Genomic DNA, 6,813 nt, shown 5'->3' on the forward strand with positions numbered 1-6,813 from the left:
ATGCGAACACTAGTCTTAGCCTATGTTTGATTAGTCCTAGTACTGGCTCGACCAGTCCAAGAAATTCCTCGAGCAGTCCAATGTTTGTCACTAATTTTTGAAATTTTCTGTTATTGCCTCGATCAGTCTTAGAGACTACTCGTCCAGTCGAGTGAACAGTGCTCGACCAGTCGAGTAGGCTCGAACCAAAGTCCAACAACTAAATTAGGTCCCACACGACCAGTCGTGGAGGCCACTCGACCAGTCGATCAGGCCCTTTGACCAGTCATAGAATGACCTTATTTTATCGCGCCCGAATTTTTAAAAATTTGTTGGTCCTTCGACCAGTCGAGCTGACCTCTGGGCCAGTCGAGTGAGCAGTTTTTACACTTATAAATAGGGCATGATTTTTAAAGTTTTGTATCTAATTCAAGCAAAATCAAGACACCACTCCGAGAGATAAATTTGTGATACTCTTAAGCTATTTAGTGCTCATTTTAGATTCTTTTTAATTTAGTTTTTTGCATTTGATTTTGAGTTTCTACATTCCAATCTTATTTGAAGAAGGGATTGAAATTTTCCTATTTCTTGGAATCAAAATCAAATCAAGCTAACCCAAGGTGATTTAATCTAAAATCCATTTAGAACTTAAAACCTTTTCATAAGTAAGTGTGAACATCGAACTTCTACGTTGAACTTCTTCTCCGAATTGGTTCTACCGGGCTACATCGAAGGAGAATATCCAGATAAGTATTTTACTATTTTATAAATTTATTTCTTTGGTTTCTTTGAGATTGTGCCAGAAAAATCTCTTTTTTTTTGTTTGTCTGAGGTGATCCAGAAAACTCATAGTATGGGGTTTTTTGAATTATGTAAGCCCACTTGAAAGTCACAATTGTGAAGGTTTTAGGTAAACCTTGAAAAACCTATTTCATAGTGAACGCTAATATCCACTGTGTGAGGATATTAGGAGTAGAGTAGCCGGTGTGGCTGTTTTTCTAAACAGTTGGTGTACACACAAGTGAACCCCTATAATTTCTGGTCTCGTGGTGATTATTTGATTGTGGCTTTGTGTGGATGTTGTATTTTTCCTTTATGTATATGTGGAGAATGTTGTAATCCTTTTTATGCAAGTGTAGGAATGTTGTAATAGCTTAGTTTTTTTCTTTACTATTTTATTCTTTATTCCTCTGTATCAGTTTGAGATTTTGATACACAGACCGTTCTAGGAATCAGGTTGTCCTACCATAAGCCATTGGTTTTTGGTGTAAGGTTGTCCTTAAAACAACATCTGTATCAACCTCTCAATACTTGTACATTTGAAGTTGTTATTTATTTCAGCTTTGTGGGATTGTTTAAGTGCTATCTTTATTTATATTTGTTTAAATTCTGCATTTAATCTTTAATTTGGCATATCCTATTCACACCCCCCCCCCCCCCTCTAGGACTCTTAGCTCGGCCTTTTCAATTACACAGTCCGAATGGCATCCTTCGGTTAGCAAAGGTGCTAAACAGACATGTGAATGTGGTCTTTTCTTGATCTTCAAGGGCTATCTCTATCTAGTTGTAGCCTGAATACCCGTCAAGGAAGTAATAGTACGAGTGTCTAGCTAGCCTTTCCAAAATTTGATCAATAAAGGGAAAATAAAAGTCGTCCTTCCTCGTGACGGTATTCAATTTCCTGTAGTCAATGCACATTTTCCAACTAGTAGTAAATCTAGTTGGCCCGAGTTTATTGTTGTCAATGGCTACGATGGTGATTCCAGACTTCTTAGGAACCACCTGAGTTGGACTCACCTATTGACTATAGGATATAAGGTATATGATACCCACATCTAATAGTTTAAGTACCTCGGCCTTAACCACTTCCTTTATGTTTAGATTTAATCTAGTTGTGGTTTCCGAGAAGTCTTCGCATTATCATCTGGATAAATATGGTGAGTACAAATCAAAGGGTCAATTCCCTTAAGGTCCGCAATCGACCATTTAAGGGTTCCTTTGTGCTCAATGAGAGTAGAGATAAGCATGCTCTCCTGTTCTTACTTTAGGTGGTAAGAAATCACCACCGGGTATGTCTCATCGTGACCTAAATAAACATATTTCAAATTAGTGGGTAAAGGTTTAGGTTAAGCTTCGATGCCTTGAGGTTAGATGGTAGAGGCACCACATCAGTTTGGGGTAATTCTTCAAATTATGGCTCCACTAGTTAACTTCAAGTATCAGCATGGTATCAAGCATGGTTCCCATCTCCCTAATCGTATCATCATTTAAATCATGGGAGTGGGTCAGGCACGTCTCTAGAGGGTCAAAGGATAAGGTCAGAAGTGTTCTATCTTCTACGAAAAAGTCAATCAAGTTAATATCATCGTCATCATCCTCTACCAGTTTGCTCATATTGAAAAATATATTGTGCTCTAATGTTATATTTTCATAAGACAAATTCATGACTCCATTCCTATAATTAATGATTACATTTGATGTAGCAAGGAATGGGCGATCAAGAATGACGGGAATTTGAGTGCTCATATCTATGATGGGTTGAGTATCCATGATGTAAAATCTACTGGGTAGTAAAATTTGTCAACCTGGACTAACACATCCTCAATTATCCCTCTCGGTACACGAACTGAGCAATTGGCAATTTGTAATGTGGTCCGTGTGAGATTTAATTCACCTAGACCCAGTTGATCGTAGATCAAGTATGGGATCAAATTTATGCTCGCTCTTAAGTTAAGAAGTGCATGCTCAATCCGGTAATTTCCAATTACACAAGCGATGGTTGGGCTGCCAAGATCTTTGTACTTTTGTGCACATCTTGCTTTAGATGACATTCACTTTTTCTGTTAAGAAGATTTTCTTTTGAATATTTTGTCGTCTTTTAGTCGTACATAAGTCTTTCAAAAATTTAGCATATGAAGGTATTTGTTTAACAGCATCCAGTAAAGGAATGTTGACTTTCACTTGTTTCAGCACCTCTAGAATGTCCTGATAGTTAGAGAAACATTCTGGTGCAATCAACCATTGGGGAAATGGAGTAATCGGCTTGCCTTGAAGTTCTGGTTCTAACTCATGTAGAGTGTTGCTAGATCTATCAGTTTCATCAATTTTCGAGTCCTTAGACTTTTCAACCCTTATCGGAATAGATTTGTTAATTATTTTCTCACTCATAAGAGTGGTAATAGACTTAGCTTGCTCCATTTGATTTGAAGAGCTCAAGTTGCTGACTTCATATTACTGTTTTGGATTGGGAAGAGGTTAAGCTGAAAGGCTTTCTTTTTCCCCAAACACATTTTTTGTCTTAAGCCCTTGTATGGCCTTTGTAAGGTCTTGAAAGGCTTGTAGCATACCCTAATTGAAACGCTCTTAATTTTGAAGATGTTTTAAAACCAGATCCTCTTGAGGTTTCCCTTGATTTAGAATTTGATTAGGGAATCCTTGAGGAGTAGAAGTTTGTCTATTGCTCCAACTGAAGTTTGGATGATTTCTCTAATTAGGATTGTATGCATTTGAAGTGGATCCACTGAAAGGTCTTTGGTAATTATTCACGGTATTAGATTGCTCATTCAGTACCTCTTGAAAAGCAAGTATTGTTGGACAATTTTCAGTTGTGTGAATGTTACAAGCACAAATATGGCAAACAGTTCCGTAGCCTTATCCTTCTTTAGTTCCATGGCCTCGAGTTTTCTTATGAGATTAGCGACTTTAGCATTTATATCATCATCTTCTTTTAGAAGATATATTCCGCCCCTCTCCTTTGATTGAGTAGGCCTAGAAATGGTGCTAGATTTTGGGGAGATGTCCCATGATTGTGTGTTTTCAACAAGCTTGTCAAAATAATCCCACACATCATCGAACTCTTTGTTCATGAATTCCCCATTGCATATTGTCTCAACCATTTGACGCATGGAAGGAGTCAGCCCAATGTAAAAAATTATATTTAAAAAAAAAAAAAACACTTGTTATTTACCAAGTTTCCAAACCATGTTGTGGGCATGAATTGACAAGATCCTTGAACTGCTCCCAACATTGGAAGAATGTTTCATCTTCCTTTTGGGCGAAGTTCATGATTGATTTTCTGAGGGTGTTCATTTTATGATATGGGAAAATTTTCTTAATGAACTCCCTTGTCATGTCGTTCCATCTGCCAATAGATCATGGACACAGTGAATGCAACCATGTCTTAGCTTTCTCTTTCAAGAAGAAGGGAAAGAGTTTTAGCCTGATCGTGTCCTCGGACACGTTTAGAAAATATAAAGTGGCTATAATCTCATCAAATTCTTTCATGTGTAAATATGAATTTTCATATTTAAGTCTATGCAATTTTGGAAGGAGTTGGGTCACCCCTAGCTTGATATTCATATGTCTTGTATTTTCTGGTAAAACCATACAGGAAGGTGTGCTCACCCTTGTCGGTTGTAAATAATCTCGCAAAGTATGAAGCGGGGGTGCTTGATGCACCTCGTTTTCATCCTGTATTTCCTTAACCCGAGGTTGAGGAGGATTTGGAGGATTTACAGGTTAATTTGCAGCTATCACTTTAGTTAACTTTGTGGATCTCGAGTGGTGTCTGATTCGATGATGGATAAATAACCCTCAAGCAATCCTCCTTCACTCAAGAGACGTCAAGTATTATCACGGACCCACTTGGGCATGTAACACTCTCAACCCTCAATTTCAAAATATAACCTAAACCCAAAAGAGAAAAAGAACTAAAGCAATTAAGAAATATAGAAATAGAAAGAAGTTATCAAATTAAAAGTTTCCATATTAAGATCCTACAAAATAGAAAAGCAAGTTAGTTTCTAAAAACGAATTAGGAAAGTAAGTTCATTTCTAAAAACAAATAAGAAAAGTTTATAACCTAGAAATAAAAAGATAAGTTAGTTTCTAAAAATAATTCAGAAAAACCCTAACCTAAAATTAGAAAGTAAATAAACCCTAATCTTAACCTAATTTCAAAATTAGTTAATCTTAGAAAAATGCAACTGTTAGTCCCCGACAATAGTGCCAAAAACTTGTTCACAACCCCAAGTGTAGGGTCACAATGTAGTAATAATCTTGGTAGGACCGAGGTTGAATCCACAACGACTAAACTCATATGTATTCTGAAAGTAACTAGAATTAGAACTAGAAGAAGATCTAAACTTAAATCTAGAATATAAGGAAGTAATTGTGAGGTATTAATTAGAAACTTAAGAATTCAAATGTGGGAACTAGGGTTTCTAGGGATCCACTTGCAGCTATTAGGATATTTCCTTATTTGATTCAAGGAACACAATTGGAATTGGAGTCCTATCCTATTTAATTGGAAGATATATCAATAAACTCAAATCTGAACTTCCATTGACCTAATTCTCGATGGATGAGAGTTGTGAGGGTTGAAAGTGATTCCATCATCAAACCATGCCTTAGTGACAATGACAAACAACAGGATATACCAATCTCATAACAAATATAGGATAATTGTGAAAGTTAGAAAAGATTTCATCACCCAACCATCCCCAAGGGACGATGGTGAACAACAGGATTTATTAACTTCACAATCTCAACTCAAAATAAGGAGATACTCAAAGCTATTGTAGATCTATTGTAATTTGAGTCACAACAAACCATTAAAAACTAAAAGTATTCCTTAAACATCAAATTAGAATCAAAGAGGTTCAACAAGTACAAGAACCAAACAAGAAAAACATCTTAACCATGCTACGAGCTTCACCCCTTAGCCATAGCTAAGGGATTTAGCCAACCATAGACATGATTGGATTCAAAACCCTAGAAGAAAGCATTAAAAAGTAAGAAGAAGAGAAAAAGAAACTCTTGGATGACGACTACACCCCTTTACTCTACTCCTCCAAACCCTAGATATCCTAAAAATCGCATGAAAACCCATATTTATAGCCTTCACCACACAAAATCCCAAAACCACCTCTTATTTACGCAGTCCGCATAACTCGTTCGATGTCATCGAATGTCCTTCGATGACATCGAAGGGTGTTCAAATTCCAAAAGTCACGCCTTTACACACTGCATAACTTTTCCACACTGCATAAGTCCTTGTGTCATCGAACTCTCACTCGATGTCATTGAGAAGTCTTTCGATGTCATCGAAGGGTCTTCGATCCATCGATAAAGTGTCCAAAACAGTCCAGCGAGTTGCTTCAATTTCTTCAATAAATTTGATGCCATCGAACAATCTTCGATGTTATCGAGCATCTTCTTCGAGTCATCGAACATGTGTTCGATTTATCGAGAATTACATCTAATATGTCCAGCAACCAACTTGATTTTAATGTGAAAATTCGATGTCATCGGACCATGGCTTCGATGTCATCGGACTATGGCTTCGATGTCTTCGACAAGTGGTCGATGACACAGATTTTGAAGTGAATTTCAGCAATTTGTTCTTACGACTTCCTTCTTTCTCCACTTGGTTTTCTTAGATCCTGGGGTCTTGAAATATTCAATCTTGGTCTCCAAAGATCCGTTCTTTGCTTTGGCAATTCTTGATCCTTAAATCCATGCTTTTAGCATTCTTTTCAATCCAAGCTCTTAAACTCACATTGCAACGTAAATATGTATAAAATATACCATTAAGCATTATCATGTTTACAAAACCAAGATATAAATGGGGGAAAATATGCAATATTTGACACTCAACATGGCCCACCCCCCGACAAGGGCCAATTCTAGTCATAACCTCCCCTTAACAGGAGCTAGTTTCAGCATCTTACCCCGATGAGATCCAGTTCCAGCCTAAGGGGAGCTCATTCCAAATACAACCTCCCATAATTGGGAGCTAAGTCCATTAAACTCCTACACTAGGAGCCAACCTAG

At 37.2% G+C, this 6,813-nt stretch overlaps 1 non-coding gene across 1 annotated transcript; it reads left to right on the top strand.

The window, feature by feature from the left end:
- Positions 1-3,955: 3,955 nt before the first annotated feature.
- Positions 3,956-4,062, top strand: LOC131217731 (small nucleolar RNA R71). The gene has a single exon (XR_009157322.1). It is a non-coding gene; the product is annotated as a small nucleolar RNA R71 (small nucleolar RNA).
- Positions 4,063-6,813: the final 2,751 nt, after the last annotated feature.

The sequence above is a fragment of the Magnolia sinica genome, chromosome 10 (genome assembly GCF_029962835.1).
Source record: "Magnolia sinica isolate HGM2019 chromosome 10, MsV1, whole genome shotgun sequence".
NCBI classification, from domain to species: domain Eukaryota; kingdom Viridiplantae; phylum Streptophyta; class Magnoliopsida; order Magnoliales; family Magnoliaceae; genus Magnolia; species Magnolia sinica.